This window comes from Salmo trutta, unplaced genomic scaffold (assembly GCF_901001165.1).
Source record: "Salmo trutta unplaced genomic scaffold, fSalTru1.1, whole genome shotgun sequence".
Taxonomy (NCBI): domain Eukaryota; kingdom Metazoa; phylum Chordata; class Actinopteri; order Salmoniformes; family Salmonidae; genus Salmo; species Salmo trutta.
Genome location: NW_021823195.1, coordinates 102,281 through 128,710, shown reverse-complemented (window position 1 = coordinate 128,710; position 26,430 = coordinate 102,281). Strand labels below are relative to the sequence as shown.

General features: G+C 39.2%; 26 non-coding genes across 26 annotated transcripts; all 26 read right to left on the bottom strand.

Moving 5' to 3' along the window:
- Positions 1-3,693: 3,693 nt before the first annotated feature.
- Positions 3,694-3,766, bottom strand: trnas-cga (transfer RNA serine (anticodon CGA)). Its single transcript has one exon. It is a non-coding gene; the product is annotated as a tRNA-Ser (tRNA).
- Positions 3,767-3,900: 134 nt separating this feature from the next.
- On the bottom strand, positions 3,901-3,973 carry trnav-cac (transfer RNA valine (anticodon CAC)). Its single transcript has one exon. It is a non-coding gene; the product is annotated as a tRNA-Val (tRNA).
- Positions 3,974-4,728: 755 nt separating this feature from the next.
- Positions 4,729-4,801, bottom strand: trnav-uac (transfer RNA valine (anticodon UAC)). Its single transcript has one exon. It is a non-coding gene; the product is annotated as a tRNA-Val (tRNA).
- A 556-nt stretch (positions 4,802-5,357) lies between these two features.
- trnas-cga (transfer RNA serine (anticodon CGA)) lies at positions 5,358-5,430 on the bottom strand. Its single transcript has one exon. It is a non-coding gene; the product is annotated as a tRNA-Ser (tRNA).
- A 134-nt stretch (positions 5,431-5,564) lies between these two features.
- On the bottom strand, positions 5,565-5,637 carry trnav-cac (transfer RNA valine (anticodon CAC)). The gene has a single exon. It is a non-coding gene; the product is annotated as a tRNA-Val (tRNA).
- Positions 5,638-6,392: 755 nt separating this feature from the next.
- Positions 6,393-6,465, bottom strand: trnav-uac (transfer RNA valine (anticodon UAC)). The gene has a single exon. It is a non-coding gene; the product is annotated as a tRNA-Val (tRNA).
- A 556-nt stretch (positions 6,466-7,021) lies between these two features.
- On the bottom strand, positions 7,022-7,094 carry trnas-cga (transfer RNA serine (anticodon CGA)). The gene has a single exon. It is a non-coding gene; the product is annotated as a tRNA-Ser (tRNA).
- Positions 7,095-8,893: 1,799 nt separating this feature from the next.
- Positions 8,894-8,966, bottom strand: trnav-uac (transfer RNA valine (anticodon UAC)). The gene has a single exon. It is a non-coding gene; the product is annotated as a tRNA-Val (tRNA).
- A 1,610-nt stretch (positions 8,967-10,576) lies between these two features.
- trnav-cac (transfer RNA valine (anticodon CAC)) lies at positions 10,577-10,649 on the bottom strand. Its single transcript has one exon. It is a non-coding gene; the product is annotated as a tRNA-Val (tRNA).
- Positions 10,650-12,466: 1,817 nt separating this feature from the next.
- On the bottom strand, positions 12,467-12,539 carry trnav-uac (transfer RNA valine (anticodon UAC)). The gene has a single exon. It is a non-coding gene; the product is annotated as a tRNA-Val (tRNA).
- A 556-nt stretch (positions 12,540-13,095) lies between these two features.
- trnas-cga (transfer RNA serine (anticodon CGA)) lies at positions 13,096-13,168 on the bottom strand. The gene has a single exon. It is a non-coding gene; the product is annotated as a tRNA-Ser (tRNA).
- A 134-nt stretch (positions 13,169-13,302) lies between these two features.
- Positions 13,303-13,375, bottom strand: trnav-cac (transfer RNA valine (anticodon CAC)). The gene has a single exon. It is a non-coding gene; the product is annotated as a tRNA-Val (tRNA).
- A 1,592-nt stretch (positions 13,376-14,967) lies between these two features.
- Positions 14,968-15,040, bottom strand: trnav-uac (transfer RNA valine (anticodon UAC)). The gene has a single exon. It is a non-coding gene; the product is annotated as a tRNA-Val (tRNA).
- A 1,628-nt stretch (positions 15,041-16,668) lies between these two features.
- Positions 16,669-16,741, bottom strand: trnav-uac (transfer RNA valine (anticodon UAC)). Its single transcript has one exon. It is a non-coding gene; the product is annotated as a tRNA-Val (tRNA).
- Positions 16,742-17,297: 556 nt separating this feature from the next.
- Positions 17,298-17,370, bottom strand: trnas-cga (transfer RNA serine (anticodon CGA)). Its single transcript has one exon. It is a non-coding gene; the product is annotated as a tRNA-Ser (tRNA).
- A 1,799-nt stretch (positions 17,371-19,169) lies between these two features.
- Positions 19,170-19,242, bottom strand: trnav-uac (transfer RNA valine (anticodon UAC)). The gene has a single exon. It is a non-coding gene; the product is annotated as a tRNA-Val (tRNA).
- A 1,207-nt stretch (positions 19,243-20,449) lies between these two features.
- trnav-uac (transfer RNA valine (anticodon UAC)) lies at positions 20,450-20,522 on the bottom strand. Its single transcript has one exon. It is a non-coding gene; the product is annotated as a tRNA-Val (tRNA).
- Positions 20,523-21,078: 556 nt separating this feature from the next.
- On the bottom strand, positions 21,079-21,151 carry trnas-cga (transfer RNA serine (anticodon CGA)). Its single transcript has one exon. It is a non-coding gene; the product is annotated as a tRNA-Ser (tRNA).
- A 134-nt stretch (positions 21,152-21,285) lies between these two features.
- Positions 21,286-21,358, bottom strand: trnav-cac (transfer RNA valine (anticodon CAC)). The gene has a single exon. It is a non-coding gene; the product is annotated as a tRNA-Val (tRNA).
- Positions 21,359-22,950: 1,592 nt separating this feature from the next.
- trnav-uac (transfer RNA valine (anticodon UAC)) lies at positions 22,951-23,023 on the bottom strand. The gene has a single exon. It is a non-coding gene; the product is annotated as a tRNA-Val (tRNA).
- A 1,201-nt stretch (positions 23,024-24,224) lies between these two features.
- Positions 24,225-24,297, bottom strand: trnav-uac (transfer RNA valine (anticodon UAC)). The gene has a single exon. It is a non-coding gene; the product is annotated as a tRNA-Val (tRNA).
- Positions 24,298-24,646: 349 nt separating this feature from the next.
- trnas-cga (transfer RNA serine (anticodon CGA)) lies at positions 24,647-24,719 on the bottom strand. The gene has a single exon. It is a non-coding gene; the product is annotated as a tRNA-Ser (tRNA).
- A 134-nt stretch (positions 24,720-24,853) lies between these two features.
- Positions 24,854-24,926, bottom strand: trnav-cac (transfer RNA valine (anticodon CAC)). Its single transcript has one exon. It is a non-coding gene; the product is annotated as a tRNA-Val (tRNA).
- A 545-nt stretch (positions 24,927-25,471) lies between these two features.
- trnav-uac (transfer RNA valine (anticodon UAC)) lies at positions 25,472-25,544 on the bottom strand. Its single transcript has one exon. It is a non-coding gene; the product is annotated as a tRNA-Val (tRNA).
- A 354-nt stretch (positions 25,545-25,898) lies between these two features.
- On the bottom strand, positions 25,899-25,971 carry trnav-uac (transfer RNA valine (anticodon UAC)). Its single transcript has one exon. It is a non-coding gene; the product is annotated as a tRNA-Val (tRNA).
- A 134-nt stretch (positions 25,972-26,105) lies between these two features.
- Positions 26,106-26,178, bottom strand: trnav-cac (transfer RNA valine (anticodon CAC)). Its single transcript has one exon. It is a non-coding gene; the product is annotated as a tRNA-Val (tRNA).
- Positions 26,179-26,430: the final 252 nt, after the last annotated feature.

The window sequence follows — 26,430 nt, the reverse complement described above, 5'->3', positions numbered from 1 at the left end:
TCGCTAACACTTTAGTCAGTATCTTATAGTCCGAATTTAGAAGGCTAATAGGCCTATAATTTTCTAACTTTAATCTACTGCCCCTATTTTTGAATAAGATCGTTAACATTCCAGTTGACATAGACTCAGGGATTTCCTTATTCTCTTCCATATAATGAAACACCCTCACTAAAATGGGTGCCAAAATATCTACAAAGACTTTATAGAACTCATTTGTTAAACCGTCCAAACCCGGACTTTTATTACCTTGCGTGCTAACAATTGCTTCCTTGATTTCCATAATCGAAATCTCTTCATCACACATCATTCTCTCTGCCTGCGATACTTTGGCACTAATTGTATCCAACACTTTTACAACACACACTTTCTCTACATCATTCTTTTTGTAAAGATTTCTGTAAAAGTTTTCAACTGTCTCTAAGATCCCAACAAAATCGTTTACCTTTACACCTCTTTCATCTTCCAACTCTACAATGTAACTCTTAGTTTGTTTTCTTTTTTCCAGACCCAAAAAAAAGGATGTACATTTCTCTCCCTCCAAAGCGTACTGTGCCCTGCTCCTAACAATAGCACCCAAACATTTCTTTTTTTCATAACTACCCAGCTCTGCATGGATTTTCAAATAATTCACAACATCATAGTCTGGATCCGTATCAGCCTTTTCAAGTTCATGCAACATCCTATTCCTAAGCATTATTTCTTTCTGCTTATCTAACCGGTTATGATTTTTTGCGTACCTAATACTCCTATTTTTTACTTTTGCTTTCACTTCCTCCCACCATAAACACACATTCTCTTTTAACAGTACATTAGACATTTCATCATTAATACATTCAACAATTTCATTTCTATATCCTTCTTCCTTTAACAGACTGGCATTTAAACACCATACACCTCCCCCTCTCCTCTCCACACCAAAACCCATTTCAAATGACATTACTGCATGATCACTATATGCTGTAAAGGTATATGACACCTTCTTAACATTCTGCACCAATTCTTGTTTTGCTAGACATAAATCAATTCTGCTTTGTTTTAATTCCTTTAGAACCACCTGCCTTCTAGAGAATACTCTTCTGTTTGGATTTTCAGCCCTCCATATATCTACTAGATTCTCCTCATTCATAAGTTTCCATAATGCATTTCTAGAAGAGTCATATCTGAATTTAGCACAACTAGAGGCATCCATTCTACTACACCTCACATTAAAATCTCCTATCAGTATACAGTTTTCTGAGCACAGTGTTTTTAATTTGTGAAACATTTCTCTCCTTTCAGATTCAATATTTGAAGCATAAACATTAATTAAACGAAAAACTACATTTTGAACTTCAAATTCAATCACAATAAGTCTACCATCATTGTCAGCATATATTTGTTTTACATTCTGCACCACATCATTTTTTATAAAAATAGCCACACCACATGTTTTATCTCCTCCATGACTACAAAAAATTAAATCAGACCATTTACTCTTAATCTCCTGCATTTTGGATTCTGTCCAATTGGTCTCTTGAAAACACAACATGTCTGCCTTAACAGACACTAATACCTGCTCAAATTTTCTCATGTTTCTCAAACTGTTACCGTTTAGGGATGCGACTGTAATCATTATTAATGTTTGCAGAAGTATAATCAGAGTCAAACAAGTCCTTTCAAATCCTACTTTTTCTTTTTTCCAAATCCCATCATCTCCCTGGTTTTCGACAATGACCTCTTATTTTTTACAAACAACTGAAGATCCTCACCATCTATTTCATCATCCGTCTCTTTATTTGGATTTTTGGGGGGAGCGGCTGTGAAGCCTTTTGAAAAGTGCGCTTTAACAGTGCCCGTGACTTCAGTGGACCCAACCCACTCTTTGGTGTAATTCTCACACAGGCTTAAAGCTGGCTCAGGCACCTGAGAAGCACCTTGCACCATCTCCACCTGTGTATGTATTTCACCCATCATGTGCTGCTGTTCCACCTTGTCAGCAGCAGAGACTAAAACCCCGTCTCGTGCTTTGCCATAAGACATTACAGGCTCTTCAAGCTTATCTGCCATTGTCTCTGGAGTCACACTCTCCATGTCACTCTCATCCTCTCTCTCCATCGGCACACTCCCCTCCCCTTCCTCAGACGTGAGGTCCATTGTTTGCAAAAGTAAGTGATCTTCTCCCTTATTACAGCTACATCTAACTTTGGGTCTGTCACACATTTTGCACACATTTCCTATGTTCCGACATTCTCTGGCATAATGCCCTTGTTCACTACATTTGTGGCATGTGAATTCCGGACATTCCTTTAGTATGTGCCCCGGCTGAATACATAATCTACATACCTTCACTTGATTGTCGTGGATTACACGAAAATATTCAAATCCCTCGACAGTGTTAAATTTAGTAGAATATGGCAAGGATTGCACATTGTCTGTAAACTTTACCTTGCAAAATCTCGTCCCATCTACAATGTCCGTTCCTGGCCACATCCTCCTCTTGATTGGCGTGGTCGCCTTCACATTCCAGCCTTTTAGTTTCTCTTCTATCTCCTCATCCGTAATGTATGCGGGCAAGTTCAAAAAGGACACCACCAGCTCATCGTTCCCTAATTCTTTAGCCATGATTTGACAGTTCTTTATCTTTAGCCCGTCTATTAGTCTTTCTTTTCCATTTACATGAGACATTGTTATTTCATACTTATTTCCGTCTTTCATTCGACATCCCAGTATTGCTCCGCAAACTTCCTTTATTCCTCTCAGCAATTCCATCGTTGTTATTTTCCCTTCTCCACTTATTTCCACGTTCACCGTCAGTTCCTTCTCATATGTTCTTTTTTTCAGTTCTTCGTTTAACATTCTGATTTCACTGTTGTCCTTTCTCGTCGTCGTTTGTATTCTTGATGTCGAAGCCATGTTGTCCGTCCGGTTATTTTAAGCAATATCCCCCAAACAGCTCACGCTGATGGGGGACAATAGCAAAAAAGTTTCACAGAAACTTCACTACAGTCACTCACAAACTTATAAACTTATAAAGCAAATAGACCTCCAAAAACAACGATATTCTCTCTCAAGCACTCAGACACCTGCTTCTCTTCCACTTCTGAAACTCCAAAAAGGGGCGTGTGAAGCAAACGTGATAACCACTACACTACAGAAACTGCTGCTAAAATCAGCTCCAAGGAGTAAACCGAATTTTACAGATATTCATGGCACGTATTCGAATTTCCAAAATAAGGAATTAATGAAATTCTCTGTTACCACTATGGTACTTCTTGAATGTGTCAATGAGCGTTGTTTCCGCCCGGTTTCGAAACAGGGACCTTTCGCGTGTGAAGCGAACGTGATAACCACTACACTACAGAACCTGCCGGTTGATTTTACACCAAGGAGTAAACCGAATTTTACTGATATTCATTGCAGGTATTCGAATTTCCAAAATAAGGCATTTATGAAAATAAATCTCTGTTATCACTATTTTACTTCTTGAATGCGTCAATGAGCGCTGTTTCCGCCCGGTTTCAAACCAGGGACCTTTCGCGTGTGAAGCTAACGTGATAACCACTACACTACAGAAACTGCTGCTTGATTTTACAGCAAGGAGTAAACCGAATTTTACTGATATTCATTGCATGTATTCGAATTTCCAAAATAAGGCATTTATGAAAATAAATCTCTGTTACCACTATATTACTTCTTGAATGTGTCAATGAGCATTGTTTCCACCTGGTTTCGAACCAGGGACTTTTCGCATGTGAAGCGAACTTGATAACCACTAACCTACAGAAACTACTGCTACAATAATCTGCAAGGAGTAAACCGAATTTTACAGATATTCATGGCACGTGTTCAAATTTCCAAAATAAGGAATTCATGAAATTCTCTGTTACCACTATGGTATTTCTTGAATGTGTCAATGAGTGTTGTTTCCGCCCGGTTTCGAACCAGGGACCTTTCGCGTGTGAAGCGAACGTGATAACCACTACACTACAGAAACAAGTATCTGCAAGGAGTAAACCGAATTTTACAGACATTCATGGCACGTGTTCGAATTTCCAAAATTAGGCATTTATGAAAATAACTATTCTCTGTTAAAAGTACAGCGCCTACTTCACGTGTCAAAGAGCACTGTTTCCACCCGAGGACCTTTCGCGTGTTAAGTGAACGTGATAACCACTACACAACAGAAACTGCTGCTATATTTAGCTGCAAGGAGTAAACCGAAATTTACAGATATTCATGGCACGTGTTCGAATTTCCATAATAAGGAATGAATGAAATTCTCTGTTACCACCATGGTACTTCTTGAATGTGTCAATGAGCGTAGTTTCTGAGCGTTGACCTTTCGTTGACCTTTCGCGTGTAAAGCAAACGTGATAACCACTACACTACAGAAACTGCTGCTTGATTTAACTGCAAGGAGTAAACTGAATTTTACAGATATTCATGGCACGTATTCGAATTTCCAAAATAAGGCATTTATGAAAATAACTATTTTCTGTATTAATGCGGTACTCATTGCATGTGTCAACAAACTCTGTTTCCGCCCGGTTTCAAAACGGGGACCTTTCGCGTGTGAAGCAAACGTGATAACCACTACACCACAGAAACTGCTGCTACAATTATCTGCAAGGAGTAAAACGAATTTTACAGATATTCATGGCACGTGTTCAAATTTCCAAAATAAGACATTCATGAAAATAACTATTCTCTGTTGAAACTACAGTACCTACTGCAGTTGTCAAAGAGCACTGTTTCTGCCCGGTTTCGAACCGAGGACCTTTCGCGTGTAAAGCGAATGTGATAACCACTACACTACAGAAACTGCTGCTAAAATCAGCTCCAAGGAGTAAACCGAATTTTACAGATATTCATGGCACGTATTCGAATTTCCAAAATAAGGAATTAATGAAATTCTCTGTTACCACTATGGTACTTCTTGAATGTGTCAATGAGCGTTGTTTCCGCCCGGTTTCGAAACAGGGACCTTTCGCGTGTGAAGCGAACGTGATAACCACTACACTACAGAACCTGCCGGTTGATTTTACACCAAGGAGTAAACCGAATTTTACTGATATTCATTGCAGGTATTCGAATTTCCAAAATAAGGCATTTATGAAAATAAATCTCTGTTATCACTATTTTACTTCTTGAATGCGTCAATGAGCGCTGTTTCCGCCCGGTTTCAAACCAGGGACCTTTCGCGTGTGAAGCTAACGTGATAACCACTACACTACAGAAACTGCTGCTTGATTTTACAGCAAGGAGTAAACCGAATTTTACTGATATTCATTGCATGTATTCGAATTTCCAAAATAAGGCATTTATGAAAATAAATCTCTGTTACCACTATATTACTTCTTGAATGTGTCAATGAGCATTGTTTCCACCTGGTTTCGAACCAGGGACTTTTCGCATGTGAAGCGAACTTGATAACCACTAACCTACAGAAACTACTGCTACAATAATCTGCAAGGAGTAAACCGAATTTTACAGATATTCATGGCACGTGTTCAAATTTCCAAAATAAGGAATTCATGAAATTCTCTGTTACCACTATGGTATTTCTTGAATGTGTCAATGAGTGTTGTTTCCGCCCGGTTTCGAACCAGGGACCTTTCGCGTGTGAAGCGAACGTGATAACCACTACACTACAGAAACAAGTATCTGCAAGGAGTAAACCGAATTTTACAGACATTCATGGCACGTGTTCGAATTTCCAAAATTAGGCATTTATGAAAATAACTATTCTCTGTTAAAAGTACAGCGCCTACTTCACGTGTCAAAGAGCACTGTTTCCACCCGAGGACCTTTCGCGTGTTAAGTGAACGTGATAACCACTACACAACAGAAACTGCTGCTATATTTAGCTGCAAGGAGTAAACCGAAATTTACAGATATTCATGGCACGTGTTCGAATTTCCATAATAAGGAATGAATGAAATTCTCTGTTACCACCATGGTACTTCTTGAATGTGTCAATGAGCGTAGTTTCTGAGCGTTGACCTTTCGTTGACCTTTCGCGTGTAAAGCAAACGTGATAACCACTACACTACAGAAACTGCTGCTTGATTTAACTGCAAGGAGTAAACCGAATTTTACAGATATTCATGGCACGTATTCGAATTTCCAAAATAAGGCATTTATGAAAATAACTATTTTCTGTATTAATGCGGTACTCATTGCATGTGTCAACGAACTCTGTTTCCGCCCGGTTTCAAAACGGGGACCTTTCGCGTGTGAAGCAAACGTGATAACCACTACACCACAGAAACTGCTGCTACAATTATCTGCAAGGAGTAAAACGAATTTTACAGATATTCATGGCACGTGTTCAAATTTCCAAAATAAGACATTCATGAAAATAACTATTCTCTGTTGAAACTACAGTACCTACTGCGGTTGTCAAAGAGCACTGTTTCTGCCCGGTTTCGAACCGAGGACCTTTCGCGTGTAAAGCGAATGTGATAACCACTACACTACAGAAACTGCTGCTAAAATCAGCTCCAAGGAGTAAACCGAATTTTACAGATATTCATGGCACGTATTCGAATTTCCAAAATAAGGAATTAATGAAATTCTCTGTTTCCACTATGGTACTTCTTGAATGTGTCAATGAGCGTTGTTTCCGCCCGGTTTCGAAACAGGGACCTTTCGCGTGTGAAGCGAACGTGATAACCACTACACTACAGAACCTGCCGGTTGATTTTACACCAAGGAGTAAACCGAATTTTACTGATATTCATTGCAGGTATTCGAATTTCCAAAATAAGGCATTTATGAAAATAAATCTCTGTTATCACTATTTTACTTCTTGAATGCGTCAATGAGCGCTGTTTCCGTCCGGTTTCAAACCAGGGACCTTTCGCGTGTGAAGCTAACGTGATAACCACTACACTACAGAAACTGCTGCTTGATTTTACAGCAAGGAGTAAACCGAATTTTACTGATATTCATTGCATGTATTCGAATTTCCAAAATAAGGCATTTATGAAAATAAATCTCTGTTACCACTATATTACTTCTTGAATGTGTCAATGAGCATTGTTTCCACCTGGTTTCGAACCAGGGACTTTTCGCATGTGAAGCGAACTTGATAACCACTAACCTACAGAAACTACTGCTACAATAATCTGCAAGGAGTAAACCGAATTTTACAGATATTCATGGCACGTGTTCAAATTTCCAAAATAAGGAATTCATGAAATTCTCTGTTACCACTATGGTACTTCTTGAATGTGTCAATGAGCGTTGTTTCCGCCCGGTTTCGAACCAGGGACCTTTCGCGTGTGAAGCTAACGTGATAACAACTACACTACAGAAACAAGTATCTGCAAGGAGCAAACCGAATTTTACAGACATTCATGGCACGTGTTCGAATTTCCAAAATTAGGCATTTATGAAAATAACTATTCTCTGTTAAAAGTACAGTGCCTACTTCACGTGTCAAAGAGCACTGTTTCCAACCGAGGACCTTTCGCGTGTTAAGTGAACGTGATAACCACTACACAACAGAAACTGCTGCTATATTTAGCTGCAAGGAGTAAACCGAAATTTACAGATATTCATGGCACGTGTTCGAATTTCCATAATAAGGAATGAATGAAATTCTCTGTTACCACCATGGTACTTCTTGAATGTGTCAATGAGCGTAGTTTCTGAGCGTTGACCTTTCGTTGACCTTTCGCGTGTAAAGCAAACGTGATAACCACTACACTACAGAAACTGCTGCTTGATTTAACTGCAAGGAGTAAACCGAATTTTACAGATATTCATGGCACGTATTCGAATTTCCAAAATAAGGCATTTATGAAAATAACTATTTTCTGTATTAATGCGGTACTCATTGCATGTGTCAACAAACTCTGTTTCCGCCCGGTTTCAAAACGGGGACCTTTCGTGTGTGAAGCGAATGTGATAACCACGACACTACAGAAACTGCTGCTACAATTATCTGCAAGGAGTAAACCGAATTTCACAGATATTCATGGCACGTGTTCAAATTTCCAAAATTAGGCATTTATGAACATAACTATTCTCTGTTAAAAGTACAGTGCCTACTTCACGTGTCAAAGAGCACTGTTTCCACCCGAGGACCTTTCGTGTGTTAAGTGAATGTGATAACCACTACACTACAGAAACTGCTCCTACAATTATCTGCAAGGAGTAAACCGAATTTTACAGATATTCATGACACGTATTTGATTTTCCGAAATAAGGATTTAATGAAATTCTCTGTTACCACTATGGTACTTCTTGAATGTGTCAATGAGCGTTGTTTCCTCCCGGATTCGAACCAGGGACCTTTCGCGTGTGAAGCAAACGTGATAACCACTACACTACAGAAACTGCTCCTACAATTATCTGCAAGGAGTAAACCGAATTTTACAGATATTCATGGCACGTATTCGAATTTCCAAAATAAGGCATTTATGAAAATAACTATTCTCTGTTAAAAGTACAGTACCAACTGCACGTGTCAAAGAGCACTGTTTCCGCCCAGTTTCGAACAGAGGACCTTTCGCATGTTAAGTGAACGTGATAACCACCACACCACAGAAACTTCTGCTACATTTAGCTGTAAGGAGTAAACCGAATTTTACAGATATTCATGGCACGTATTCAAATTTCCAAAATAAGGCATTTATGAAAATAACTATTTTCTGTATAAATGCGGTACTAATTGCATGTGTCAACGAACTCTGTTTCCGCCAGGTTTCAAAATGGGGACCTTTCGTGTGTGAAGCAAACGTGATAACCACTACACCACAGAAACTGCTGCTACAATTATCTGCAAGGAGTAAAAAGAATTTTACAGATATTCATGGCACGTGTTCAAATTTCCAAAATAAGACATTTATGAAAATAACTATTCTCTGTTGAAACTACAGTACCTACTGCAGTTGTCAAAGAGCACTGTTTCTGCCCGGTTTCGAACCGAGGACCTTTCGCGTGTAAAGCGAACGTGATAACCACTATACTACAGAAACTGCTGTAAAATTAGCTTGCGAGGAGTAAACCGAATTTTACAGATATTCATGGCACGTATTCGAATTTCCAAAATAAGGCATTTATGAAAATAAATCTCTATAACCACTATAGTACTTCTTGAACGTGTCAATGACCGTTGATTCCGTCTGGTTTCGAACCAGGGGCCTTTCGCATGTGAAGCAAACTTGATAACCACTACACTACAGAAACTGCTGCAACAGTTTTCTGCAAGGAGTAAACCGAATTTTACAGATATTCATGGCACGTATTCAAATTTCCAAAATTAAGCATTTCTGAAAATAACTATTCTCTGTTAAGAGTACAGTGCCTACTGCACTGGTCAAAGAGCACTGTTTCCGCCCGATTTCGAAACAGGGACCTTTCGCCTGTGAAGCAAACGTGATAACGACTACACTACAGAAACTGCTCCTACAATTATCTGCAAGGAGTAAACCGAATTTTACAGATATTCATGGCACGTATTCAACTTTCTAAAATAAGGCGTTTATGAAAATAACTATTCTCTGTATAAATGCGGTACTCATTGCATGTGTCAACGAACTCTGTTTCAGCCGGGTTTCAAAACTGGGACCTTTCGTGTGTAGAGCGAACGTGATAACCACTACACTACAGAAACTGCTGCTACAATTATCTGCAAGGAGTAAACCGAATTTGACAGATATTCATGGCACGTATTCGAATTTCCAAAATGAGGAATAATGAAATTCCCTGTTACCACTATGGTACTTCTTGAATGTGTCATTGAGCATTGTTACCGCCCCGGTTTCGAACCAGGAACCTATCGCATGTGAAGCAAACGTGATAACCACTACACTACAAAAACTGCTGCTACAATTATCTGCAAGGAGTAAACCGAATTTTACAGATATTCATGGCACGTGTTCGAATTTCCAAAATAAGGCATTAATGAAATTCTCGGTTACCACTATAGTACTTCTTGAATGTGTCAAGGAGCATTGTTTCCGCCCGGGTTCCAACCAGGGACCTGTCGTGTGTGAAGCAAACGTGATAACCACTACACTACAAAAACTGCTGCTACAATTATCTGCAAGGAGTAAACCCGAATTTTACAGATATTCATGGCACGTGTTTGAATTTCCAAAATTAGGCATTTATGAAAATAATTATTCTCTGTTAAAAGTACAGTGCCTACTGCACGTGTAAAAGAGCACTGTTTCAAGCCTGGTTTCAAATCGAGGACCTTTCGTGTGTAAAGCGAACGTGATAACCACTACGCTACAGAAACTGCTGCCAAAATTAGCTGCAAGGATTAAACCGAATTTTACCAATATTCATGGCACGTATTCGAATTTCCAAAATAAGGCATTTATGAAATTCTCTGTTACCACTATAGTACTTCTTGAATGTGTCGATGAGCGTTGTTTCCGCCCCGTTTTCGAACCAGGGACATTTCGCATGTGAAGCGAACGTGATAACCACTACACTACAGAAACTGCTGCTACAATTATCTGCAAGGAGTAAACCGAATTTTACAGATATTCATGGCACGTATTCGAATTTCCAAAAAAAGGCATTAATGAAATTCTCTGTTACCACTATAGAAGTTCTTGAATGTGTCAATGAGCGTTGTTTCCGCCCGGTTTCGAACCAGGGACCTTTCGCGTGTGAAGCAAACGTGATAACCACTACACTACAGAAACTGCTGCTACAATTAACTGCAAGGAGTAAACCGAATTTTACAGATATTCATGGCACATACTCAACTGTCCAAAATTAGGCATTGATGAAAATAATTACTCTCTGATAAAGTACAGTGCCTACTGCACTTGTCAAAGAGCACTGTTTCCACCTGGTTTAAAATCGAGGACCTTTCGTGTGTAAAACGAACGTGATAACCACTACACTACAGAAACTGCTGCTAAAATTAGCTGCAAGGAGTAAACCGAATTTTACAGATATTCATGGCACGTGTTCGAATTTCCATAATAAGGAATGAATGAAATTCTCTGTTACCACCATGGTACTTCTTGAATGTGTAAATGAGCGTTGTTTCCGCCCGGTTTCAAACCAGGGACCTTTCGTGTGTGAAGCAAACGTGATAACCACTACACTGCAGAAACTGCTGCTACAATTAACTGCAAGGAGTAAACCGAATTTTACCGATATTCATGGCACGTTTTCAAATTTCCAAAATAAGGAATTAATGAAATTCTCTGTTACCTCTATGGTACTTCTTGAATGTGTCAATGAGCGTAGTTTCTGAGCGTTGACCTTTCGTTGACCTTTCGCGTGTAAAGCAAACGTGATAACCACTACACTACAGAAACTGCTGCTTGATTTAACTGCAAGGAGTAAACCGAATTTTACAGATATTCATGGCACGTATTCGAATTTCCAAAATAAGGCATTTATGAAAATAACTATTTTCTGTATTAATGCGGTACTCATTGCATGTGTCAACAAACTCTGTTTCCGCCCGGTTTCAAAACGGGGACCTTTCGTGTGTGAAGCAAAAGTGATAACCACTACACTACAGAAACTGCTGCTACAATTATCTGCAAGGAGTAAACCGAATTTTACAGATATTCATGGCACGTGTTCAAATTTCCAAAATTAGGCATTTATGAACATAACTATTCTCTGTTAAAAGTACAGTGCCTACTTCACGTGTCAAAGAGCACTGTTTCCACCCGAGGACCTTTCGCGTGTTAAGTGAATGTGATAACCACTACACTACAGAAACTGCTGCTACAATTATCTGCAAGGAGTAAACTGAATTTTACAGATATTCATGACACGTATTTGATTTTCCGAAATAAGGATTTAATGAAATTCTCTGTTACCACTATGGTACTTCTTGAATGTGTCAATGAGCATTGTTTCCGCCTGGTACAAACCAAGGACCATTCGCATGCGAAGTGAACTTGATAACCACTACAATACAGAACCTGCTGCTGCAATTATCTGCAAGGAGTAAACCGAATTTTACAGATATTCATGGCACGTATTCGAATTTCCAAAATAAGGCATTTATGAAAATAACTATTCTCTGTTAAAAGTACAGTACCTACTGCACGTGTCAAAGATCACTGTTTCCGCCCGGTTTCGAACCGAGGACCTTTCGCATGTTAAGTGAACGTGATAACCACCACGCCACAGAAACTGCTGCTACATTTAGCTGTAAGGAGTAAACTGAATTTTACAGATATTCATGGCACGTATTCAAATTTCCAAAATAAGGCATTTATGAAAATAACTATTTTCTGTATAAATGCGGTACTCATTGCATGTGTCAACGAACTCTGTTTCCGCCCGGTTTCAAAACGGGGACCTTTCGCGTGTGAAGCAAACGTGATAACCACTACACCACAGAAACTGCTGCTACAATTATCTGCAAGGAGTAAAACGAATTTTACAGATATTCATGGCACGTGTTCAAATTTCCAAAATAAGACATTCATGAAAATAACTATTCTCTGTTGAAACTACAGTACCTACTGCGGTTGTCAAAGAGCACTGTTTCTGCCCGGTTTCGAACCGAGGACCTTTCGCGTGTAAAGCGAATGTGATAACCACTACACTACAGAAACTGCTGCTAAAATCAGCTCCAAGGAGTAAACCGAATTTTACAGATATTCATGGCACGTATTCGAATTTCCAAAATAAGGAATTAATGAAATTCTCTGTTACCACTATGGTACTTCTTGAATGTGTCAATGAGCGTTGTTTCCGCCCGGTTTCGAAACAGGGACCTTTCGCGTGTGAAGCGAACGTGATAACCACTACACTACAGAACCTGCCGGTTGATTTTACACCAAGGAGTAAACCGAATTTTACTGATATTCATTGCAGGTATTCGAATTTCCAAAATAAGGCATTTATGAAAATAAATCTCTGTTATCACTATTTTACTTCTTGAATGCGTCAATGAGCGCTGTTTCCGCCCGGTTTCAAACCAGGGACCTTTCGCGTGTGAAGCTAACGTGATAACCACTACACTACAGAAACTGCTGCTTGATTTTACAGCAAGGAGTAAACCGAATTTTACTGATATTCATTGCATGTATTCGAATTTCCAAAATAAGGCATTTATGAAAATAAATCTCTGTTACCACTATATTACTTCTTGAATGTGTCAATGAGCATTGTTTCCACCTGGTTTCGAACCAGGGACTTTTCGCATGTGAAGCGAACTTGATAACCACTAACCTACAGAAACTACTGCTACAATAATCTGCAAGGAGTAAACCGAATTTTACAGATATTCATGGCACGTGTTCAAATTTCCAAAATAAGGAATTCATGAAATTCTCTGTTACCACTATGGTACTTCTTGAATGTGTCAATGAGTGTTGTTTCCGCCCGGTTTCGAACCAGGGACCTTTCGCGCGTGAAGCAAACGTGATAACCACTACACTACAGAAACAAGTATCTGCAAGGAGTAAACCGAATTTTACAGACATTCATGGCACGTGTTCGAATTTCCAAAATTAGGCATTTATGAAAATAACTATTCTCTGTTAAAAGTACAGCGCCTACTTCACGTGTCAAAGAGCACTGTTTCCACCCGAGGACCTTTCGCGTGTTAAGTGAACGTGATAACCACTACACAACAGAAACTGCTGCTATATTTAGCTGCAAGGAGTAAACCGAAATTTACAGATATTCATGGCACGTGTTCGAATTTCCATAATAAGGAATGAATGAAATTCTCTGTTACCACCATGGTACTTCTTGAATGTGTCAATGAGCGTAGTTTCTGAGCGTTGACCTTTCGTTGACCTTTCGCGTGTAAAGCAAACGTGATAACCACTACACTACAGAAACTGCTGCTTGATTTAACTGCAAGGAGTAAACCGAATTTTACAGATATTCATGGCACGTATTCGAATTTCCAAAATAAGGCATTTATGAAAATAACTATTTTCTGTATTAATGCGGTACTCATTGCATGTGTCAACAAACTCTGTTTCCGCCCGGTTTCAAAACGGGGACCTTTCGTGTGTGAAGCGAATGTGATAACCACGACACTACAGAAACTGCTGCTACAATTATCTGCAAGGAGTAAACCGAATTTCACAGATATTCATGGCACGTGTTCAAATTTCCAAAATTAGGCATTTATGAACATAACTATTCTCTGTTAAAAGTACAGTGCCTACTTCACGTGTCAAAGAGCACTGTTTCCACCCGAGGACCTTTCGCGTGTTAAGTGAATGTGATAACCACTACACTACAGAAACTGCTCCTACAATTATCTGCAAGGAGTAAACCGAATTTTACAGATATTCATGACACGTATTTGATTTTCCGAAATAAGGATTTAATGAAATTCTCTGTTACCACTATGGTACTTCTTGAATGTGTCAATGAGCGTTGTTTCCTCCCGGATTCGAACCAGGGACCTTTCGCGTGTGAAGCAAACGTGATAACCACTACACTACAGAAACTGCTCCTACAATTATCTGCAAGGAGTAAACCGAATTTTACAGATATTCATGGCACGTATTCGAATTTCCAAAATAAGGCATTTATGAAAATAACTATTCTCTGTTAAAAGTACAGTACCAACTGCACGTGTCAAAGAGCACTGTTTCCGCCCAGTTTCGAACAGAGGACCTTTCGCATGTTAAGCGAACGTGATAACCACCACACCACAGAAACTTCTGCTACATTTAGCTGTAAGGAGTAAACCGAATTTTACAGATATTCATGGCACGTATTCAAATTTCCAAAATAAGGCATTTATGAAAATAACTATTTTCTGTATAAATGCGGTACTAATTGCATGTGTCAACGAACTCTGTTTCCGCCAGGTTTCAAAATGGGGACCTTTCGTGTGTGAAGCAAACGTGATAACCACTACACCACAGAAACTGCTGCTACAATTATCTGCAAGGAGTAAAAATAATTTTACAGATATTCATGGCACGTGTTCAAATTTCCAAAATAAGACATTTATGAAAATAACTATTCTCTGTTGAAACTACAGTACCTACTGCAGTTGTCAAAGAGCACTGTTTCTGCCCGGTTTCGAACCGAGGACCTTTCGCGTGTAAAGCGAACGTGATAACCACTATACTACAGAAACTGCTGCTAAAATTAGCTTGCAAGGAGTAAACCGAATTTTACAGATATTCATGGCACGTATTCGAATTTCCAAAATAAGGCATTTATGAAAATAAATCTCTATAACCACTATAGTACTTCTTGAACGTGTCAATGACCGTTGATTCCGTCTGGTTTCGAACCAGGGGCCTTTCGCATGTGAAGCAAACTTGATAACCACTACACTACAGAAACTGCTGCAACAGTTATCTGCAAGGAATAAACCGAATTTTACAGATATTCATGGCACGTATTCAAATTTCCAAAATAAGGCATTTATGAACATAACTATTCTCTGTACAAATGCGGTACTCATTGCATGTGTCAACGAACTCTGTTTCCGACCGGGTTCAAAACGGGGACCTTTCGCGTGTGATGCGAACATGATAACTACTACACCACAGACACTACTGCTACAATTATCTGCAAGGAGTAAACCGAATTTTACAGATATTCATGGCACGTGTTCAAATTTCCAAAATTAAGCATTTCTGAAAATAACTATTCTCTGTTAAGAGTACAGTGCCTACTGCACTGGTCAAAGAGCACTGTTTCCGCCCGATTTCGAAACAGGGACCTTTCGCCTGTGAAGCAAACGTGATAACGACTACACTACAGAAACTGCTCCTACAATTATCTGCAAGGAGTAAACCGAATTTTACAGATATTCATGGCACGTGTTCAAATTTCCAAAATTAAGCATTTCTGAAAATAACTATTCTCTGTTAAGAGTACAGTGCCTACTGCACTGGTCAAAGAGCACTGTTTCCGCCCGGTTTCGAAACCAGGGACCTTTCGCGTGTGACGCAACCGTGATAACCACTACACTACAGAAACTGCTGCTACATTTCGCTGCAATGAGTAAACCGAATTTTAAAGATATTCATGACACGTATTTGATTTTCCGAAATAAGGATTTAATGAAATTCTCTGTTACCACTATGGTACTTCTTGAATGTGTCAATGAGCATTGTTTCCGCCTGGTACAAACCAAGGACCATTCGCATGCGAAGTGAACTTGATAACCACTACAATACAGAACCTGCTGCTGCAATTATCTGCAAGGAGTAAACCGAATTTTACAGATATTCATGGCACGTATTCGAATTTCCAAAATAAGGCATTTATGAAAATAACTATTCTCTGTTAAAAGTACAGTACCTACTGCACGTGTCAAAGATCACTGTTTCCGCCCGGTTTCGAACCGAGGACCTTTCGCATGTTAAGTGAACGTGATAACCACCACGCCACAGAAACTGCTGCTACATTTAGCTGTAAGGAGTAAACTGAATTTTACAGATATTCATGGCACGTATTCAAATTTCCAAAATAAGGCATTTATGAAAATAACTATTTTCTGTATAAATGCGGTACTCATTGCATGTGTCAACGAACTCTGTTTCCGCCCGGTTTCAAAACGGGGACCTTTCGCGTGTGAAGCAAACGTGATAACCACTACACCACAGAAACTGCTGCTACAATTATCTGCAAGGAGTAAAACGAATTTTACAGATATTCATGGCACGTGTTCAAATTTCCAAAATAAGACATTCATGAAAATAACTATTCTCTGTTGAAACTACAGTACCTACTGCGGTTGTCAAAGAGCACTGTTTCTGCCCGGTTTCGAACCGAGGACCTTTCGCGTGTAAAGCGAATGTGATAACCACTACACTACAGAAACTGCTGCTAAAATCAGCTCCAAGGAGTAAACCGAATTTTACAGATATTCATGGCACGTATTCGAATTTCCAAAATAAGGAATTAATGAAATTCTCTGTTACCACTATGGTACTTCTTGAATGTGTCAATGAGCGTTGTTTCCGCCCGGTTTCGAAACAGGGACCTTTCGCGTGTGAAGCGAACGTGATAACCACTACACTACAGAACCTGCCGGTTGATTTTACACCAAGGAGTAAACCGAATTTTACTGATATTCATTGCAGGTATTCGAATTTCCAAAATAAGGCATTTATGAAAATAAATCTCTGTTATCACTATTTTACTTCTTGAATGCGTCAATGAGCGCTGTTTCCGCCCGGTTTCAAACCAGGGACCTTTCGCGTGTGAAGCTAACGTGATAACCACTACACTACAGAAACTGCTGCTTGATTTTACAGCAAGGAGTAAACCGAATTTTACTGATATTCATTGCATGTATTCGAATTTCCAAAATAAGGCATTTATGAAAATAAATCTCTGTTACCACTATATTACTTCTTGAATGTGTCAATGAGCATTGTTTCCACCTGGTTTCGAACCAGGGACTTTTCGCATGTGAAGCGAACTTGATAACCACTAACCTACAGAAACTACTGCTACAATAATCTGCAAGGAGTAAACCGAATTTTACAGATATTCATGGCACGTGTTCAAATTTCCAAAATAAGGAATTCATGAAATTCTCTGTTACCACTATGGTACTTCTTGAATGTGTCAATGAGTGTTGTTTCCGCCCGGTTTCGAACCAGGGACCTTTCGCGCGTGAAGCAAACGTGATAACCACTCCACTACAGAAACAAGTATCTGCAAGGAGTAAACCGAATTTTACAGACATTCATGGCACGTGTTCGAATTTCCAAAATTAGGCATTTATGAAAATAACTATTCTCTGTTAAAAGTACAGCGCCTACTTCACGTGTCAAAGAGCACTGTTTCCACCCGAGGACCTTTCGCGTGTTAAGTGAACGTGATAACCACTACACAACAGAAACTGCTGCTATATTTAGCTGCAAGGAGTAAACCGAAATTTACAGATATTCATGGCACGTGTTCGAATTTCCATAATAAGGAATGAATGAAATTCTCTGTTACCACCATGGTACTTCTTGAATGTGTCAATGAGCGTAGTTTCTGAGCGTTGACCTTTCGTTGACCTTTCGCGTGTAAAGCAAACGTGATAACCACTACACTACAGAAACTGCTGCTTGATTTAACTGCAAGGAGTAAACCGAATTTTACAGATATTCATGGCACGTATTCGAATTTCCAAAATAAGGCATTTATGAAAATAACTATTTTCTGTATTAATGCGGTACTCATTGCATGTGTCAACAAACTCTGTTTCCGCCCGGTTTCAAAACGGGGACCTTTCGTGTGTGAAGCGAATGTGATAACCACGACACTACAGAAACTGCTGCTACAATTATCTGCAAGGAGTAAACCGAATTTCACAGATATTCATGGCACGTGTTCAAATTTCCAAAATTAGGCATTTATGAACATAACTATTCTCTGTTAAAAGTACAGTGCCTACTTCACGTGTCAAAGAGCACTGTTTCCACCCGAGGACCTTTCGCGTGTTAAGTGAATGTGATAACCACTACACTACAGAAACTGCTCCTACAATTATCTGCAAGGAGTAAACCGAATTTTACAGATATTCATGACACGTATTTGATTTTCCGAAATAAGGATTTAATGAAATTCTCTGTTACCACTATGGTACTTCTTGAATGTGTCAATGAGCGTTGTTTCCTCCCGGATTCGAACCAGGGACCTTTCGCGTGTGAAGCAAACGTGATAACCACTACACTACAGAAACTGCTCCTACAATTATCTGCAAGGAGTAAACCGAATTTTACAGATATTCATGGCACGTATTCGAATTTCCAAAATAAGGCATTTATGAAAATAACTATTCTCTGTTAAAAGTACAGTACCAACTGCACGTGTCAAAGAGCACTGTTTCCGCCCAGTTTCGAACAGAGGACCTTTCGCATGTTAAGCGAACGTGATAACCACCACACCACAGAAACTTCTGCTACATTTAGCTGTAAGGAGTAAACCGAATTTTACAGATATTCATGGCACGTATTCAAATTTCCAAAATAAGGCATTTATGAAAATAACTATTTTCTGTATAAATGCGGTACTAATTGCATGTGTCAACGAACTCTGTTTCCGCCAGGTTTCAAAATGGGGACCTTTCGTGTGTGAAGCAAACGTGATAACCACTACACCACAGAAACTGCTGCTACAATTATCTGCAAGGAGTAAAAATAATTTTACAGATATTCATGGCACGTGTTCAAATTTCCAAAATAAGACATTTATGAAAATAACTATTCTCTGTTGAAACTACAGTACCTACTGCAGTTGTCAAAGAGCACTGTTTCTGCCCGGTTTCGAACCGAGGACCTTTCGCGTGTAAAGCGAACGTGATAACCACTATACTACAGAAACTGCTGCTAAAATTAGCTTGCAAGGAGTAAACCGAATTTTACAGATATTCATGGCACGTATTCGAATTTCCAAAATAAGGCATTTATGAAAATAAATCTCTATAACCACTATAGTACTTCTTGAACGTGTCAATGACCGTTGATTCCGTCTGGTTTCGAACCAGGGGCCTTTCGCATGTGAAGCAAACTTGATAACCACTACACTACAGAAACTGCTGCAACAGTTATCTGCAAGGAATAAACCGAATTTTACAGATATTCATGGCACGTATTCAAATTTCCAAAATAAGGCATTTATGAACATAACTATTCTCTGTACAAATGCGGTACTCATTGCATGTGTCAACGAACTCTGTTTCCGACCGGGTTCAAAACGGGGACCTTTCGCGTGTGATGCGAACATGATAACTACTACACCACAGACACTACTGCTACAATTATCTGCAAGGAGTAAACCGAATTTTACAGATATTCATGGCACGTGTTCAAATTTCCAAAATTAAGCATTTCTGAAAATAACTATTCTCTGTTAAGAGTACAGTGCCTACTGCACTGGTCAAAGAGCACTGTTTCCGCCCGATTTCGAAACAGGGACCTTTCGCCTGTGAAGCAAACGTGATAACGACTACACTACAGAAACTGCTCCTACAATTATCTGCAAGGAGTAAACCGAATTTTACAGATATTCATGGCACGTGTTCAAATTTCCAAAATTAAGCATTTCTGAAAATAACTATTCTCTGTTAAGAGTACAGTGCCTACTGCACTGGTCAAAGAGCACTGTTTCCGCCCGGTTTCGAACCGAGGACCTTTCGCATGTTAAGTGAACGTGATAACCACCACACCACAGAAACTGCTGCTACATTTAGCTGTAAGGAGTAAACTGAATTTTACAGATATTCATGGCACGTATTCAAATTTCCAAAATAAGGCATTTATGAAAATAACTATTTTCTGTATAAATGCGGTACTCATTGCATGTGTCAACGAACTCTGTTTCCGCCCGGTTTCAAAACGGGGACCTTTCGCGTGTGAAGCAAACGTGATAACCACTACACCACAGAAACTGCTGCTACAATTATCTGCAAGGAGTAAAACGAATTTTACAGATATTCATGGCACGTGTTCAAATTTCCAAAATAAGACATTCATGAAAATAACTATTCTCTGTTGAAACTACAGTACCTACTGCGGTTGTCAAAGAGCACTGTTTCTGCCCGGTTTCGAACCGAGGACCTTTCGCGTGTAAAGCGAATGTGATAACCACTACACTACAGAAACTGCTGCTAAAATCAGCTCCAAGGAGTAAACCGAATTTTACAGATATTCATGGCACGTATTCGAATTTCCAAAATAAGGAATTAATGAAATTCTCTGTTACCACTATGGTACTTCTTGAATGTGTCAATGAGCGTTGTTTCCGCCCGGTTTCGAAACAGGGACCTTTCGCGTGTGAAGCGAACGTGATAACCACTACACTACAGAACCTGCCGGTTGATTTTACACCAAGGAGTAAACCGAATTTTACTGATATTCATTGCAGGTATTCGAATTTCCAAAATAAGGCATTTATGAAAATAAATCTCTGTTATCACTATTTTACTTCTTGAATGCGTCAATGAGCGCTGTTTCCGCCCGGTTTCAAACCAGGGACCTTTCGCGTGTGAAGCTAACGTGATAACCACTACACTACAGAAACTGCTGCTTGATTTTACAGCAAGGAGTAAACCGAATTTTACTGATATTCATTGCATGTATTCGAATTTCCAAAATAAGGCATTTATGAAAATAAATCTCTGTTACCACTATATTACTTCTTGAATGTGTCAATGAGCATTGTTTCCACCTGGTTTCGAACCAGGGACTTTTCGCATGTGAAGCGAACTTGATAACCACTAACCTACAGAAACTACTGCTACAATAATCTGCAAGGAGTAAACCGAATTTTACAGATATTCATGGCACGTGTTCAAATTTCCAAAATAAGGAATTCATGAAATTCTCTGTTACCACTATGGTACTTCTTGAATGTGTCAATGAGTGTTGTTTCCGCCCGGTTTCGAACCAGGGACCTTTCGCGCGTGAAGCAAACGTGATAACCACTACACTACAGAAACAAGTATCTGCAAGGAGTAAACCGAATTTTACAGACATTCATGGCACGTGTTCGAATTTCCAAAATTAGGCATTTATGAAAATAACTATTCTCTGTTAAAAGTACAGCGCCTACTTCACGTGTCAAAGAGCACTGTTTCCACCCGAGGACCTTTCGCGTGTTAAGTGAACGTGATAACCACTACACAACAGAAACTGCTGCTATATTTAGCTGCAAGGAGTAAACCGAAATTTACAGATATTCATGGCACGTGTTCGAATTTCCATAATAAGGAATGAATGAAATTCTCTGTTACCACCATGGTACTTCTTGAATGTGTCAATGAGCGTAGTTTCTGAGCGTTGACCTTTCGTTGACCTTTCGCGTGTAAAGCAAACGTGATAACCACTACACTACAGAAACTGCTGCTTGATTTAACTGCAAGGAGTAAACCGAATTTTACAGATATTCATGGCACGTATTCGAATTTCCAAAATAAGGCATTTATGAAAATAACTATTTTCTGTATTAATGCGGTACTCATTGCATGTGTCAACAAACTCTGTTTCCGCCCGGTTTCAAAACGGGGACCTTTCGTGTGTGAAGCGAATGTGATAACCACGACACTACAGAAACTGCTGCTACAATTATCTGCAAGGAGTAAACCGAATTTCACAGATATTCATGGCACGTGTTCAAATTTCCAAAATTAGGCATTTATGAACATAACTATTCTCTGTTAAAAGTACAGTGCCTACTTCACGTGTCAAAGAGCACTGTTTCCACCCGAGGACCTTTCGCGTGTTAAGTGAATGTGATAACCACTACACTACAGAAACTGCTCCTACAATTATCTGCAAGGAGTAAACCGAATTTTACAGATATTCATGACACGTATTTGATTTTCCGAAATAAGGATTTAATGAAATTCTCTGTTACCACTATGGTACTTCTTGAATGTGTCAATGAGCGTTGTTTCCTCCCGGATTCGAACCAGGGACCTTTCGCGTGTGAAGCAAACGTGATAACCACTACACTACAGAAACTGCTCCTACAATTATCTGCAAGGAGTAAACCGAATTTTACAGATATTCATGGCACGTATTCGAATTTCCAAAATAAGGCATTTATGAAAATAACTATTCTCTGTTAAAAGTACAGTACCAACTGCACGTGTCAAAGAGCACTGTTTCCGCCCAGTTTCGAACAGAGGACCTTTCGCATGTTAAGCGAACGTGATAACCACCACACCACAGAAACTTCTGCTACATTTAGCTGTAAGGAGTAAACCGAATTTTACAGATATTCATGGCACGTATTCAAATTTCCAAAATAAGGCATTTATGAAAATAACTATTTTCTGTATAAATGCGGTACTAATTGCATGTGTCAACGAACTCTGTTTCCGCCAGGTTTCAAAATGGGGACCTTTCGTGTGTGAAGCAAACGTGATAACCACTACACCACAGAAACTGCTGCTACAATTATCTGCAAGGAGTAAAAATAATTTTACAGATATTCATGGCACGTGTTCAAATTTCCAAAATAAGACATTTATGAAAATAACTATTCTCTGTTGAAACTACAGTACCTACTGCAGTTGTCAAAGAGCACTGTTTCTGCCCGGTTTCGAACCGAGGACCTTTCGCGTGTAAAGCGAACGTGATAACCACTATACTACAGAAACTGCTGCTAAAATTAGCTTGCAAGGAGTAAACCGAATTTTACAGATATTCATGGCACGTATTCGAATTTCCAAAATAAGGCATTTATGAAAATAAATCTCTATAACCACTATAGTACTTCTTGAACGTGTCAATGACCGTTGATTCCGTCTGGTTTCGAACCAGGGGCCTTTCGCATGTGAAGCAAACTTGATAACCACTACACTACAGAAACTGCTGCAACAGTTATCTGCAAGGAATAAACCGAATTTTACAGATATTCATGGCACGTATTCAAATTTCCAAAATAAGGCATTTATGAACATAACTATTCTCTGTACAAATGCGGTACTCATTGCATGTGTCAACGAACTCTGTTTCCGACCGGGTTCAAAACGGGGACCTTTCGCGTGTGATGCGAACATGATAACTACTACACCACAGACACTACTGCTACAATTATCTGCAAGGAGTAAACCGAATTTTACAGATATTCATGGCACGTGTTCAAATTTCCAAAATTAAGCATTTCTGAAAATAACTATTCTCTGTTAAGAGTACAGTGCCTACTGCACTGGTCAAAGAGCACTGTTTCCGCCCGATTTCGAAACAGGGACCTTTCGCCTGTGAAGCAAACGTGATAACGACTACACTACAGAAACTGCTCCTACAATTATCTGCAAGGAGTAAACCGAATTTTACAGATATTCATGGCACGTGTTCAAATTTCCAAAATTAAGCATTTCTGAAAATAACTATTCTCTGTTAAGAGTACAGTGCCTACTGCACTGGTCAAAGAGCACTGTTTCCGCCCGGTTTCGAAACCAGGGACCTTTCGCGTGTGACGCAACCGTGATAACCACTACACTACAGAAACTGCTGCTACATTTCGCTGCAATGAGTAAACCGAATTTTAAAGATATTCATGACACGTATTTGATTTTCCGAAATAAGGATTTAATGAAATTCTCTGTTACCACTATGGTACTTCTTGAATGTGTCAATGAGCGTTGTTTCCGCCTGGTACAAACCAAGGACCATTCGCATGTGAAGTGAACTTGATAACCACTACAATACAGAACCTGCTGCTGCAATTATCTGCAAGGAGTAAACCGAATTTTACAGATATTCATGGCACGTGTTCAAATTTCCAAAATAAGACATTCATGAAAATAACTATTCTCTGTTGAAACTACAGTACCTACTGCGGTTGTCAAAGAGCACTGTTTCTGCCCGGTTTCGAACCGAGGACCTTTCGCGTGTAAAGCTAATGTGATAACCACTACACTACAGAAACTGCTGCTAAAATTAGCTCCAAGGAGTAAACCGAATTTTACTGATATTCATTGCATGTATTCGAATTTCCAAAATAAGGCATTTATGAAAATAAATCTCTGTTATCACTATTTTACTTCTTGAATGCGTCAATGAGCGCTGTTTCCGCCCGGTTTCAAACCAGGGACCTTTCGCGTGTGAAGCTAACGTGATAACCACTACACTACAGAAACTGCTGCTTGATTTTACAGCAAGGAGTAAACCGAATTTTACTGATATTCATTGCATGTATTCGAATTTCCAAAATAAAGCATTTATGAAATTAAATCTCTGTTACCACTATATTACTTCTTGAATGTGTCAATGAGCATTGTTTCCACCTGGTTTCGAACCAGGGACTTTTCGCATGTGAAGCGAACTTGATAACCACTAACCTACAGAAACTACTGCTACAATAATCTACAAGGAGTAAACCGAATTTTACAGATATTCATGGCACGTGTTCAAATTTCCAAAATAAGGAATTCATGAAATTCTCTGTTACCAATTTGGTACTTCTTGAATGTGTCAATGAGTGTTGTTTCCGCCCGGTTTCGAACCAGGGACTTTTCGCGTGTGAAGCGAACGTGATAACCACTACACTACAGAAACAAGTATCTGCAAGGAGTAAACCGAATTTTACAGACATTCATGGCACGGATTCGAATTTCCAAAATAAGGCATTTATGAAAATAAATCTCTATAACCACTATAGTACTTCTTGAATGTGTCAATGACCGTTGATTCCGAACCAGGGGCCTTTCGCATGTGAAGCAAACTTGATAACCACTACACTACAGAAACTGATGCAACAGTTATCTGCAAGGAATAAACCGAATTTTACAGATATTCATGGCACGTATTCGATTTCCAAAATAAGGCATTTATGAACATAACTATTCTCTGTACAAATGCGGTACTCATTGCATGTGTCAACGAACTCTGTTTCCGACCGGGTTCAAAACGGGGACCTTTCGCGTGTGATGCGAACATGATAACTACTACACCACAGACACTACTGCTACAATTAGCTGCAATGAGTAAACCGAATTTTAAAGATATTCATGGCACGTATTAGAATTTCCAAAATAAGGCATTTATGAAAATAACTATTCTTTGTTAAAAGTACAGTACCTACTGCAGTTGTCAAAGAGCACTGTTTCTGAGCGGTTTCGAACCGAGGACCTTTCGCGTGTAAAGCGAACGTGATAACCACTACACTACAGAAACTGCTGCTGAAACTAGCTCCAAGGAGTAAACCGCATTTTACAGATATTCATGGCACGTATTCGAATTTCCAAAATAAGGCATTTATGAAAATAACTATTTTCTGTATAAATGCGGAACTCATTGCATGTGTCGACGAACTCTGTTTCCGCCCTGTTTCAAAACGGGGACCTTTCACGTGTGAAGTGAACTTGATAACCACTACACTACAGAAACTGCTGCTACAATTAATTGCAAGGAGTAAACCGAATTTTACAGATATTCATGGCACGTATTCAAATTTCCAAAATAAGGCATTTATGAAAATAACTATTCTCTGTTAAAACTACAGTACCTACTGCAGTTGTCAAAGAACACTGTTTCTGAGCGGTTTCGAACCGAGGACCTTTCGCTTGTAAAGCGAACGTGATAACCACTACACTACAGAAACTGCTGCTTGATTTTTCTGCAAGAAGTAAACCGAATTTAACAGATATTCATGGCACGTATTCAAATTTCCAAAATTAGGTATTAATGAAATTCTCTGTTACCACTATAGTAATTCTTGAATGTGTCAATGAGCGTTGTTTCCGCCCGGTTTCGAACCAGGGACCTTTCGCGTGTGAAGCAAACGTGATAACCACTACACCACAGAAACTTCTGCTACAATTAGTTGCAAGGAGTAAACCGAATTTTACAGATATTCATGGCACGTGTTCGAATTTCCAAAATTAGGTATTTATGAAAATAACTATTCTCTGTTAAAAGTACAGTACCTACTGCACGTCTCAAAGAGCACTGTTTCCGCCAAGGTTTCGAACCGAGGACCGTTCGCGTGTAAAGCGAACGTGATAACCACTACACTACAGAAACTGCTGCTTGCTTTTTCTGCAAGAAGTAAACCGAATTT